Source organism: Schistocerca americana, chromosome 8 (genome assembly GCF_021461395.2).
Source record: "Schistocerca americana isolate TAMUIC-IGC-003095 chromosome 8, iqSchAmer2.1, whole genome shotgun sequence".
NCBI classification, from domain to species: Eukaryota; Metazoa; Arthropoda; class Insecta; order Orthoptera; family Acrididae; genus Schistocerca; species Schistocerca americana.
The window spans coordinates 201,377,232-201,391,796 of record NC_060126.1 but is presented as its reverse complement, the minus strand read 5'-3'; the positions used below and the strand labels follow the sequence as shown (position 1 = coordinate 201,391,796).

Sequence of the window (14,565 nt, the reverse complement as noted above, 5' to 3'; positions counted from 1 at the left end):
TGGGAGATGAAGAAGCTTGCACAGCATGGAGTAGCGTGGAGAGCTGCATCAAACCAGTCTCAGGACTGAAGACATCAACAACAACATCAACAACTTGTGGAAGATGAAAATAAATTCGTTGTTACTATATTATTCTACAAGAAACAGTAAAAAATTAAAATTAAATAGAAATTTTGGTGTACGATCTAATAACTAGCAGAATAGAACTGTCGGGGAGGATCGATTTTAGAAACCTTATACACTATGGTGTAGATTAGGATCTCAGGTATCACATCCTGGAGCGATTCACCCTAGTGGACCCTCGTTTGTAAGTAATGGACGAAAATAAAAGTTTCGGAGAACGCGTTTGATTACTGTGCGAGAGGTTGTGGGCTCCTATTTTGCCAGGTGTTAACATTTTTTTTTTAATTTTTGAAATCTTTATCGAAATGACTTGATCACTATATTATTAAACCTTGTAGTGAAAAATACATTTTTGACCGCATTGGACATCCAATGGAAAAAGATTAATCTATATTTGTTTTTTAATCAAACGTTTAAATATTATGATGGGCCAATAAAAATAAAAACACCTATCTCTTAGGCTCACAATTCTGCCTCATCTGCTGACTCAGTAGAGCTGTTCCTGACGTACGAAGCAGCTGTCTCTGCCCTGTCCGCTATATCGTCAGAACCACGCGACGAAATTTCACTGTCACTGTTTGGACGACGTTGAATAATTACGCTTGCAATAGCGTCGTCCATGTCCGCCTGCTTAGATGGGTGGTAACATGCTTGCCTCCCATGCACTGGGCCCGGGTTCGATTCCCGGTCGGGTTGGAGATTTTCTCCGCTCGTGGACTGTGTTTGTGTTGTTCTCATCCTCCTCAACCGCGCAAGTCGCCCAATGCAGCGCCGACTTAGCGGCCGAACCCGAATGGGACCTCCCGGCCAACAATGCCATACGATCATTTCATTTGTCCAGTTTCGTCCATCAATGCGTCTCTGTGCCAGTATTCGTCCATAATAGTTTTCAACTTATCAAACGCCGTCTTCCAGTCGTCTTTCGTAATGCTATGTATTGCAGCCGTATTCTTTATTTCGTTGAAGTTGGGAAAGGTTTATTTTTCCGCGCACATGGTACGTCACCATGCTACCGACATTTCCTGACAGTGTAGTGTGTATGCACCTATGTTTCATCAGTGTACACGACGGATTTCTTCGCATCTTTCTCGTTTTCTCTCAAAGTGTGCACGCCATACTACAATGTCCTCCCTCTTAACCAGAAATGTTCCTCAATTTTTACTTTTTTTTTTTTATGGAAACCCCATATCCAGAAAGTGGTTCGTTTCCACGTGAATGTATCTTCATTGTCTGAATATGAACTAGTATCAGTTCAGTTTTAATACGACTCAATGACTAGAAGGTAAATTACGTTTAAAGAATATACTAACAATCTTCCTACGTGTCCCGTGTCATAAGTTACGTCTTCTAACACGTTGGGAAGTCGGAATTGTACGTGACCCCCGATGGCATTATTCATCGCTAAATGCTGCATTAAGTAATACTAGACATAGGCGCCCGCAGAAGTTTTTCCAGATGGAGTGGGTGGGGGAGGGGCAAGAACCTAAAATTGCCATTGTTGATACATATTACTTGTGCAGTTTATTATATTCCAGAGAACTGAAGGTTATCCACTCAATATTTGTTATAGATGTATTACTTTGATACTTAAAAGGTAATCATAGCCCATGATTACCCTCAGAGTAAACCGTTAATTGTATTATTAAAATGATTACGGATGTGACATTTTTTTTAAGTTGGCGATCTAAAATTACACACTTTTTGGTTTTTATTTGACATGTCTCCAACAAAATTATCAATAAACTGGGAAATAAAGCGGCAAAATATATAGAAAAGTTATTTTCATTCATATTTCAATAATGTTTGATATGCCGAAACTCTGAAGTAGGAAATAGTCAGAAGGGAGAATACTGTTGCTTATAAACAAAAATAACCAGTCATAAAGAGCCTTTGACTGATCGTCCTCGAAAGTGATAATGCAGAGAACAAAATTTTAATGCTTAACAGAGTGCTCACGGTACCGCACATGGCATTCTGTGAAACGAAACAATGCTCAAGGAATCGTTGCGTTTAGCTATTGCTGACTATGGTAAGAGGACTCTGACGGAGAAATACGATTCCACAACCCTTCGGAAACGCCTCATAGCCAACTTGACAACAGTACGTTGAAGAAGGCAATAAAGGAAGTCGGCGTAGCACGCAGGAGCGGCTTTTTTTCCGCCTTCTTTTGATCCGCGGTACAGCAGCGTGTTCATTGTTATGAAAAGCAAGTCGACTTACAAACGAATGAAGCCATTGTTCATAATCGAATGTCTGGTGTCAAATTTTCTATGGAGAAGATGGTAATTGCTATAGCATTGTCTCACTGCGATCAGCCACATAACTGGCCAAACGAGAGTTTTTTGCGGAATCACGGAAATTACTTCAAGAAGGATATGAGAATTCAGTGATAAAAACTCTGTACTCCTTCCGGGGGGGGGGGGGGGAGGCAAGAGCCATCTCTTACGATCCCCCACCCCGCGCCCTGCGGACGCCCATGAACTAGATACACATTCACCATGCAACTACAATACACCTGTTTGAATACTGTAGCTGCAGCAACTGAAAACGTGACGTCAAAGTCACGAAGACGGCGAACTTGTGTCGATCTGTATCGAGCAAAGTGATACTATTGCGGGTAGAGACCTTACCATCTATTGTTTGTAGTAAGTCCTGCAGTTTTATTGTTTTAGTTAAAACAAATTGTCTCAAAAATTTCACTTTGAGAACAGTAGTCCGTAAAAGATGTTTGTCCGTTGTAAATTTTTCCATAAGTTTTATAAATCGACTCTTGTGAGGGAGAGTTGTGTGGTGGAAAAGTTGCGGTGTGTGTGTGTGTGTGTGTGTGTGTGTGTGTGTGTGTGTGTCGGAGGGGGGGGGCTGTATGGTTGAAGAAATGCGTTGCGCCAACTAACACTACAGAAATTAAATAATGGGTACCAAGATTGTTTCATGGTTTAATTTATAATTTTTACTTTGCATGGAAAGAGCTGTTATGACTTGAAGTCAATTAAAACAACTAAATAAGCGTAACCTGCCTGTAATCCACGTTTTCTAATGTCAAACCATACTTAAGTTAAAATTTCCAGAAAGCAAGTATTTGAGGACGTCTGCGACCACGTTGGCCCTAATGTTTGTATGCGTGGTCACCACAAAAATTGTTTTTCTGTATTTCTAGCCTCTAGTGGCGCGATTTGGGCTACTTTTCGTCATGAGATCTGGTTGCACGCCTGGTATACCTTTTTATTTCTTGCGACGCTTGCTCCTTATCAAACTCTTCGTAAATTCCTACCATATCGTCATCAGAAGCTACAGGCACAAACTTTGTTTCTGCAATTTGGAAAATTTGGTGATTTAACATCGATGCTCAGTATCTCGTCACTTTTAATCATTCCACTACAACATCAGTACCACACTATAATGTGACGGTAAGCGTTTATCAAGATTCTTCATGGTCACAAAATTCTTGGAATATCATACAGCGACGGAATGTAGCATGATGCAACCTTTGTTACGGAAATCAACGCCGCGCGGTTTGAGGCGCCCAGCGCGGGCCCTCCCGCCGGAGGTTCCAGTCCTCCCTCGTGTGTGTGTGTGTGTGTGTGTGTGTGTGTGTGTGTGTGTGTGTGTTTTGTTCTTAGCATAAGTTAGTTTAAGTAGTGTGTAAGTCTAGGGACCGATGACGTTAGCAGTTTGGTCCCTTAGGAACACACACACACACACACACACACACACACACACACACGCACGCGCGCGTGCGCGCGCGCGCGCGCGCGCGGAAATCAACAAATACATCAGTGTACACAAAACACAGCACAGTTACTGAACACGTGAAAAAATACGTAACCATAGTTTTATCTTTTTTGATATGTACATGCTGTAATACGTAACCAAACTTTTATCTTTTTTGCAGATATGTATATGCAGTAAAACTATCAGCACACGGCATGCACGATTTCGCAAAGAGTTTCAGTAGTTGTGTCGTTAACAACACCGTACACGAACTCTCGCCTTCAGAAAAACTGTAGAGTGGCCACACATTCTCGATTCGAATCTTTTCAAATGACCAGCCATAACTGTACCTTCTTTGTAATTCTGAGGATGCTTAAATATTCAGTCAGATCTTGATAAGATTTCAAGACTGGTGCCGGGAATGGCAGCTTGCCAAAAATGTAAAATTGTACACCTCACAGAACTGAATAGCGTAGTACGCTATAATATCAATAAGTCGTAGTTGGAATCGGTCAACTCGTGCAAATACCTGGGTGGAAGCCCCTCCGCGCATGGAGCGACTCAAAAGCAACTGGTTGCATTTGTGAGTGTGTAACGGGTCGCCAGCGACGCACTTCCGTGTAATTGAATAGGGCCCAGCAGACGGCGCAACTGCAGAGCGACTTACCAGCCAATCGCGTCCAACGCATTGCCAACCAGTTGCCAGCGACTCGGTACCCGCTGTGGCGTCCCCGCACTCCAACCGCGTGCTGATATTGTCGACGCCGTAGAGCTGCTACTGCCACAGCTCTCGCAGTGGAGTTGAGACACGATGCGCGATGACGTAGGTCCCCGTTGGTGAACGGGAGACAGAAATGCGAACTCGTACGATGGATGCTTCTTCTGATTTAAGATTCAATGATTCATTCCCTGGATATGCAGTAGTTGTTAAATCTTATCTAATCCGCATCGTACACACCACAAATCGCGAGGAAACATTGTAATTATCAGTCTTCTCGCACGTTGTTGGCTCGTTGCTATGGAGTTGTTGAACCTGTATGAAGCGAGATCCACAGATACTCTTTGGTCGCGTCTGAGTGAATCTACGCCGTAATGTTAAAAAAAAGTTGAGAAGTTCTCTTTTCAATTAATGAAATTGGTGTTTTGATATTCAGACTAAATCGTCCCTGCTGAATAGTCGTTGTTAACTGTCACTGATTAAATCACTTAATAATGTAGTCCACGCTTCGTATTTCACTTGGAACAAACAGTTTATTGTTCCTAGGGCCATTAAATACTTTATAACTTTCGCACCACACGCACACGCAGTTGGTTGGTAAAGTCAGTTCTATTAAAATTAAGTTTCTTGACAATTACAACTTGACTCTTCAGTATTATCTTCGTGAAGTCATGTAATTGTGTCCTGCTCGAGACTAATTGAGTGTAGTCCTTTGATATACTATCCACTCTTCTTTTAGTTCAAACTATTTCAAAGTCAAGTCCAATGTTCACTAGTTTCGTCAATAAAGTTCAATAAACCCTTTATGCACGGTTAAACGCGTCTATCAGTTCCTGTCTCTGCTTAGAAAATCAGTTTCCAAAGTTCTTGAATCACGTCACGCAAGAAACACTTCTGAACGCAAAACAATCTCGTCGCTTTCCGTACTCTCAATAACCAAGACAATAATTGTTCTCGCACGTGTTTACAGGACGAGAGCCAGCAAGCGACTTCTCCTGGAAAAAGTATTGTAGGCGCATTGAATTTCTTCGTTGCGCTTACATCTCTCTTCCACATTAAAGTCATCTCTGACTAACATCACCTTGGACTTAGCTTTCAAGATATTAATTGCAATTATCACTTGGGTATTTGTCTATTAATTAAATCTGCGGTCTCTTTCTCCTCTTTTCATAACAAAAACTCTCAGTGATGTATAATGTTGTTGTTATCAAAACTTCTTGGTGTTAACGTATCGGCAAAGATGTTTTGCGAAGATAACTCTTCCCTACTTCATATTATGATATTCTGTCTTAATTGACTTTAAGGGGGTCGTTGGGGTGTTATACTTGCCGCCCCCCCCCCCCCCCCCCCCCAGACGATGAAGTGGGTATTTCATTCCTACTTCGAAGTCCGTACTTAGTTCGGGTCCTTATTTTGGGTTTTCCATTCTGACACACATTTACAAATTTGAACTGTACACCATTCATACATATACATCGATTTTTACAGAAAATGAACCTGATGTTCATAACTTAAATAATTCATTTTATTGCACTGTTGACGTCGCATCGTCGCACTGACGCTGCGACAGCACTGGACCATGTGGGCTGCGAGACATGGCCCAGTTCGAAGCCTGTTCTTCCGCTCCGAACCCCGGTCCGAACCGCTGGCGACCCTGCTGCTGTGTCAGATCGTACAATGCAGCGATTACGATCCGATTGTCGCCGGTCGAGGGTTGATCTCGTTGTCCTGTGGTGACGTCAGCAGTAGACTACACCACAGCTTAGTGCAGCCTGCCTCTTGGGTGTGGGCAACATCACAGTCGTAAATCTGTAACACTTATTACACTCCCTCTCTTTGAGGGAGTGTAACACACACACACACACACACACACACACACACACACAACACTAATGGTTCACTGTTTACTAAGGACAGTATATTTTGTTTCCGCCGAATAATGTCATTCAGTAGTTTGAATAGTGTCTTATTAGTCTATGGAAACTTCTTTAGTTTATTATTCATGGATTGTTCACACTATTGTCACTTAATTGTTTCGCTTACGTCATTTAAAATAGTTCTCACTATCTGGTACCTTCATGGTTACTTGGTCTCTTTCTATACCAACTTCGTTTGCTTTCCCCAAAATAAGTGATCTTATTTTAAAATTAATCTCCTATCCACATTAATCCTGATTGTAGTTTTCATTGTACTTGCGTGTGTACATGCGGTGCCTTTGTTATCACAAAACATGTGAACAATATTAAAAATAAACATTCATCTTAATCTAAAACAAACATATAATTAATCAACTAAATTCCAATATATTATTCTTTTTTATGGTTTGATCAATTAATAACTCAATTGAATGTATATTCATTAATTAATCCATCTTGACTTAATTAAACTTAATTAAGAAAACACTAACGATTACGAACTATTAATCTACTAATCTAAATAGAAAATATGAACCGTCTTGAACTTCTCTTGCTTTACAAATCTCTCGATATAAAATTCTTTCTTATAAACTAACTAAAATATCTTTTTAATTCAAAATGAGGGTAAACTCCTTTTACTTTTCTATGTTCTTCGTCTCTGAGAAGGTAACTTCCAGCATGAGGTATCTGAATAATTCGATAAGGTCCATTATACAGATTACACCACTTCTTATTCAGTCTCTTGTTCCTTGATAACTTAGGATGATTTCTTAATAATACAGCTTCACCTACTTTATAGGTAATTACTACTCCTAGTCTCTTATCAAACTGATTCTTGCGTATTTTAGCCTTATGTTTTAATCTTGAGTATGCCTTACGTATTATTTCCTGGTGATTTCTTAATCTCATTATCATTGCCAGTACTTAAATTACTTATAATTTCCTTCCATCTACCATCTATCCTTTGCATTTGCCCCAAATGGGAACACATTAGTACATGGAAGTTTCCAGTATCATTATCTTAAAATCTACGATCCGCTCTTCTTCGATTTCACCGGACTTAGGTGTTGGCAGTTTCTACAATGTGTCTGCCACGACATTGTCGCGACCCTTGACGTGCTTAACTGTTATGTTGTACTCTTGTAACACTAATGCCCATCGTGTAAGTCGTCCATGTAACATTCGACTTGACATAAGAAAAGTGAAAGCTTTGTGATCACAATATATGACTATTTTCTTACCATATACGAAGTATCTGAATTTCTTCAACGCCCATATTATCGCTAATACCTCTAATTCAGTTGTACAGTATGAACGTACACAATTAGAGAGTGTTCTACTAGCAAAATCAATTATTTTAATGGTATCTACGTTAGTTTCGCCATCCATCTGAAATAACGTAGCCCCCAATCCTGTCTCTGATGCATCAGTCGAGATGAAAAAATCCTCTTCCATTCGCGGATGGTGCAGCAGCGGAGCATTAAGTGGAGCACTACGTATTTCATCAAAAGCTTGACTACAAACATCAGTCCAATGCCATGGTATATTTTTTCGTAACAATTGTAACAGGCATTCTTTATTCAATAACTGGTGTTAGATGAATTTTCTGAAAAAGGACGCTAATCCCAAGAATGATTTCAACTGCTTCCTATTGATAGGATATGGGCCGTTTCTAATTGCGTCTAACTTCTTAGGGTTTGGCTCTATTCCCTCTGGTATAACTATATGACCAAGAAATTTAATTTTATCTCTAACGAATTTTGATTTAGCCAAATTAATTGTCACTCCATATGTCACTCCATATGTAAGAATTTTTCAAACACACGATTTAATAATTCAAGATGTTCTGCCCACGTTTCCGTGGCAGTTAGTAAATCGTCTAAATAAACCGTAACTCGTTCCAATAGATCTGGACCAAGCACTCTGTCTAGTGCTGCTATGACTACACCACCACTAATGTTTACCCAAACGGCATTACCTTAAATTGATAGCTTCTTCCCAAATAAATAAAAGCGGTGTATTTTCGTGATTCTTTAGAGATCTTTGTTTGCCAATATGAACTTTTGAGATGGAGGGAGGTCAGAAACTTCACTCCATGGAATTTTTGCACGAGTCCTCACTTGATAATTTTATTGATGTCCCTCGCATCTAAGACTAAACGTATCTCTCAAATGGCTCTGAGCACTATGCGACTTAACTTTTCAGGTCATCAGTCGCCTAGAACTTAGAACTAATTAAACCTAACTAACCTAAGGATATCACACACATCCAATGTCCGAGGCAGGATTGGAACCTGCGACCGTAGCGGTCGCTCGGTTCCAGACTGTAACGCCTAAACGTATCTCTCGATTTGGCGTAGTTACAGCTAAAAGAGGGCTGGAGTACTCTGGCGTCGAAGTTTATGTAATACCCCAGTCTAACATTTTCTTTATTTCCTTCGTCACTGCTTCTCTTTTTGACCAAGGGACTGAGCATGTCGTCTTACAGAATGTATTATGAAGGTAGGTTTCAATGTGGTACTCTTTAAGTTTGTAATTATTCTTGGCTTTTATTAAATACAGGTAGATATGATCTTAACACTTCTCTTAACTCTATCTGCTGCTGAATATTCTGATTCCCTAACCTTTTCATTGATGCTCAACAGCTCGGTTTCAACCTCGGTTAATTTATCACGGTCATCACCTATGTAATGCACAATATGTAATGCACAATATTCATCGGAACATAATTGACAATCAAATGTTGACAATATTTTCCTAAAATAATTCTCTTCTTTCTTAACGTTATCTTCAATGGCTTATCGTTAACAGTTAACGTACAAACACCTTCCTTAATGTCCAGGATTGACCATATTCATATAAAAAATTCATTCCCCAGATGCACAGTGTAGCCATTTTAGGTACTATCAAGAAAGTACATTCCAATTTAGCTTCTTGTAGTTCTACTGCTACCCGCACTTGTTTAATTATCTTTTGCGCTTTAGCGCTAAAAGCCCCCGAAACTGTACATCCTGACACTGGTAAAGTGAGTAGCTTCTGCTGCCTACTAACCATATTTAAACAATTACTCGTCATTACACTGACCGTTGCATCTGTGTCAGTCAGAATACTTACAGGAATATTATTAATCTTAGCATCTACTGTAACCTGTAAAGTAAATTCTTCCTTATTGACTTCAGCCCTTGGTTCTTTCATTAACTCTTCTCTGATGTCAGAGCCGTTATTATAATTAAGGACATTGATTACTCGTGAAGTTTGCCTCCCTCCTCATAACCAGCCATCCGAGGAAGGCCCAAAATTACTGGCTCTCGTTTGACCGCCCGTCACTTAGGTTCCACGGTTGTTCGTGTATTTCAACTAAATGTACTTCATTCACCTTTTGTGAGCACACGTTGTCTCCTCTTACGTTTCTACTATCCGGTAATGGTATAGGTCGATTAGAATTACAGGAGTTGCCGGTAGTATTGGGATTATTCCAATCTACATTAGTCATTTGGCACGTTCCCCATCTAGATTTGCTCGGAGGCTCAATAGGAGCACAGTTATTCTGTCGGCCATCGCCACAACATTGGTGGTTTGGCGTTTTGCTGCCCCCCATACTTATTTCTTTTCCTATTCATTGCTACTACATTTACTCTTTCGAATTTATTATGTCCTTGCACTTGGTTATTGCTGGGTGCGAAAGCACCTTTAGGACGATTATAATTTGAATTCCAGTTTGGATTATCGCTTGGCCTGCGATCACTTTGTGCGCTACCATTTTTAAAGTTCTGGTTATAGTTGTTAAAATTCTTATTATTATTTGACCTATTTGATTCCATTGATTGTTATTACCGTTATTACTATTATAATTACTGTTGTTGTGCCATTGTCTGGCGTCCTCCATTAACATATCGATCGAGTCAATTACTGATAAAAATTGTTCTATGTCAAAGTTCGGTGCATGAATAAGCTTTTCCCTTATATTGAACGCGCAGCCTGCCCTTCAATATACGGATTACTTCACGGCTTGAAATGGGTTCCGTCCAGTATCTAGTTTTATTTATACAACGTTCAAAGTATTGTCTTAACGTTTCTTTCTTAGGGTTGTAAAATTCGGGTTGGTAAACTTTCTTCTGCAAACGTTCTTGACGACAGAAGGACCAATATTTCTCCAAGAAAAGCCTTTCAAATTCTGAACACGTGTTACATGTTTCACTAATTTCCGCGGCCCGTAATGCAGCTTCTCCTGTGATCTTAGACACGATAAATTGTATCTTATCAAATTCAGTTCAGCTGCGCGGAAATATTCTCTTAAACAAGTTTATGAACACTTTCAGATTGATATTGTTTTTATCACTAGAGAATGTGGGAAATTGCCTACTCTTAAAGATGCTGTGTCCCACCTTTAGAGAAGAAACACAGCTTCGTTGGACATGCGGATCATCTTCTACTTCCCAATGTGAATTTACTTCCCACGGATCACTAGCAAAGGTGTTGGACTGCATACACGGATGCTTCGTCTCGCAGTTGGCTTTTATTTGACTACCTACATATTCATTTTCTGGTTTTGCGTCATTACTAAATCGTTGCTCGAATGTTTGAGTAAACCGTACATGACATTATGCGCAACTTTATTTTTAATTTGATGAAATTCATCAATAAAATTGTCACATCTTCTAATCAATTACTCTGACTAATTATATAGTTATCGATCTTCTTAACCATATTCTTTTCAATTTCATTAAGATGTTCTGTCATATTACTATAATTATCTGCCAAGGAATCAACCCTTATTGATACCATATCACACTGTTCCGATAAATTACCAAAATTTTCTTGCAATTAATCTTTACAATCAGTAATTTTAATTTCTTGTTTTTCTTGTTTAGTTAATCTAGACTCAACATCTTCCAATTTATTATCCACTTTGACCTTTTGATCGACAAATCGAGCTGCAACATTCTCTACCCGGTTATCTACTTTAACCTGCTGTTCAGCTAATTCAGAAAATTTACTATTGAAAGACGCTTGCTGTTCTGAAAATTTAATGTCTAATTTTACTTGTACTTCAGCAAATTTTTCCCCCCTCATATTCAATTTTAATAACATTACGCTGAGTATGTCTACACTTCGAGAGCTGTTCGGTGCGACATTCATTCTACATTCGCGATCTATTCCCTCTCTAACATCAGAATTATTATCTGGTAATTCTACGACTTTTTCTGTTCTAAACCCCGATACACTCGGTATCGCTTCTTTATCTGGTTCAGTAAACGTTTCACCTCCTACATTGACAATATTTCTATTACCTTCTTCCTGTTCTGACAAATCACTAATCTGCTCCTCCGATTCGGGTATTCTCTTATCTATATCACTACGCAGTCTCAAGGTTCTTTTAGGCATCATGATAACTATAGAACACAAGCACAGTGAAATCTCAATTATAACTACGGTACAAAGTCTACTCTATGATACTCAAAGGATCACTTATTTTGTGGATTGCTTACTTTTCTCTGTAGTTATAAATTGTCGTGGCGTGGGTGTGATCACTGTCGCGTTCTCCGACGCGCTGCGTCGTTCTGCATTTAAGCTCACTCGAAGTCGTGGAGTTGTGGAGGAGTCAGCCACGTCGTCTCTGCACTCGTCGTTGAGAAGAAACGTCAGACGGTGTGACGTCCGGCGTCGTTGAGTTTAGTTCTGTGAACAAACAATGTGCAGCTATTGCCCACAAACACCACGTCGTCTTTTCAACGATCCGACTAGCGTCGTCTTCTCGATGAGGCGTCGTTAGGCGCTGCGTTGTCTCTCAGATGAGGCGAGAGCTCGCGTCGTCAAGCCCCACGTTGGGAGCCAAAATGGTGTGTGGCGTCCCAGCACTCCAATCGCGTGCTGATATTGTCGACGCCGTAGAGCTGCTACTGCCACAGCTCTCGCAGTGGAGTTGAGACACGATGCGCGATGACGTAGGTCCCAGTTGGTGAACGGGAGACAGAAATGCGAACTCGTACGATTGATGCTTCTTCTGATTTAAGATTGAGTGATTCAATGCCCGGATATGCAGTAGTTGTTAAATCTTATCTAATCCGCATCGTACACACCACCAATTGCGAGGAAACATTGTAATTATCAGTCTTCTCGCACGTTGTTGGCTCGTTGCTATGGAGTTGTTGAACCTGTATGAAGCGAGATCCACAGATACTCTTTGGTCACGTCTGAGTGAATCTACGCCGTAATGTTAAAAAAAAGTTGAGAAGTTCTCTTTTCAATTAATGAAATTGGTGTTTTGATATTCAGACTAAATCGTCCCTGCTGGATAGTCGTTGTTAACTGTCATTGATTAAATCACTTAATAATGTAGTCCACGCTTCGTATTTCACTTGGAACAAACAGTTTATTGTTCCTAGGGCCATTAAATACTTTATAACTTTCGCACCACACGCACACGCAGTTGGTTGGTAAAGTCAGTTCTATTAAAATTAAGTTTCTTGACAATTACAACTTGACTCTTCAGTATTATCTTCGTGAAGTCGTGTAATTGTGTCCTGCTCGAGACTAATTGAGTGTAGTCCTTTGATATACTATCCACTCTTCTTTTAGTTCAAACTATTTCAAAGTCAATTCACTAGTTTCGTCAATAAAGTTCAATAAACCCTTTATGCACGGTTAAACGCGTCTATCAGTTCCTGTCTCTGCTTAGAAAATCAGTTTCCAAAGTTCGTGAATCACGTCACGCAAGAAACACTTCTGAACGCAAAACAAACTCGTCGCGTTCCGTACTCTCAATAACTAAGACAAGAATTGTTATCGCACGCCTTTACAGGACGAGAGCCAGCAAGCGACTTCTTCTGTGAAAGAGTATTGTAGGCGCATTGGATTTCTTCGTTGCACTTACAACTCTCTTCCACATAAAAGTTATCTCTGACTAACATCACCTTGGACTTAGCTTTCAAGATATTAATTGCAATTATCACTTGGATATTTGTCCATTAATTAAATCTGAGGTTTCTTCCTCCGCTTTTCATAACAAAAACTCTCAGTGATGTATAATGTTTTTCTTATTAAAACTTCTTGGTGTTAGCTTATCGGCAAAGAAGTCGTATTTGCCAAGATAACTCTTCCCTACTTCATATTATGATATTCTGTCTTAATTGACTTTAAGGGGGTCGTTGGGGTGTTATAACATTTCGTATTTGCATTCAGAGGCCGAGGTCGATGTGCAACGAAAGACCTAACAGGTTCCAGAGAGGACAGATTGTGGGGGCCCGGTTAGCTGGAGCATCAGTAACCAAGACAGTCAACTTACTAAATATTACAAGAACAACTATTTCAACAGTTGCGACAGGCTACAGAAAACATTGTAAAACACTATCGTGTAAAGGTAATAGTGGGCGCAAATTAAAACTAAATGATAGATATCGTCATATGCTGACAGAATTTTGTCAAATCAACACAAAACTATGGCGGCTAAAGTGACTGCAGAGCTCAATAGCCATATTCGAGACCTCGTATCTATCGACACTGTTTGCCGAGAACTGCATAAAGCGAATATTTATGGACGATCTTCTATACCGAAACCATTAGTGATGTCAACCAACGCAAAAAGCGTAAAACATAGTGTCAGGAGCATAAATCCTGGACGGCTGGCCAGTGGAAACACGTCATACGGTCCGACGAGTCAACGTTTTCATTATTTTCAACATCGGGCCGGGTTTATGTCTGGCCAATGCCATAAGAAGCCTACAATCCCGATTGCTTGATTCCAACGGTTAAGCGTGGAGGTGGAAGTGTGATGGTGTGGGCAGCCATATCATGGTATTCTGCTGGTCCCATCATTACTCCTAAAAGCCGTGTTACAGCCAAGGATTGTGTGAACATTTTAGGCGATCAAATGCACGCCATGATTCAAATGTTGTTCCCCGACATGATGCCCTATTTCAGAACGATAATGCACCCATTCACACAGCCAGGACAGTAGAATCGTGGTATGAGGCGCATTCAGCGTCTTCCCTGGCCAGCACAGTCCCGGACTTGAACATTATTGCACCCTCATGATCCGTATTGTAGCGCAGACTCCGGAGCAAACTTCGGCCTCCCTCGTCACTACAGAAGTTCGGAG

General features: G+C 40.2%; 1 protein-coding gene across 3 annotated transcripts in view; it reads left to right on the top strand.

Moving 5' to 3' along the window:
* LOC124545007 (protein bric-a-brac 1-like) overlaps positions 1 to 14,565 on the top strand; it is a 467,428-nt gene that overhangs the window by 103,402 nt on the left and 349,461 nt on the right. The window lies entirely within an intron of this gene.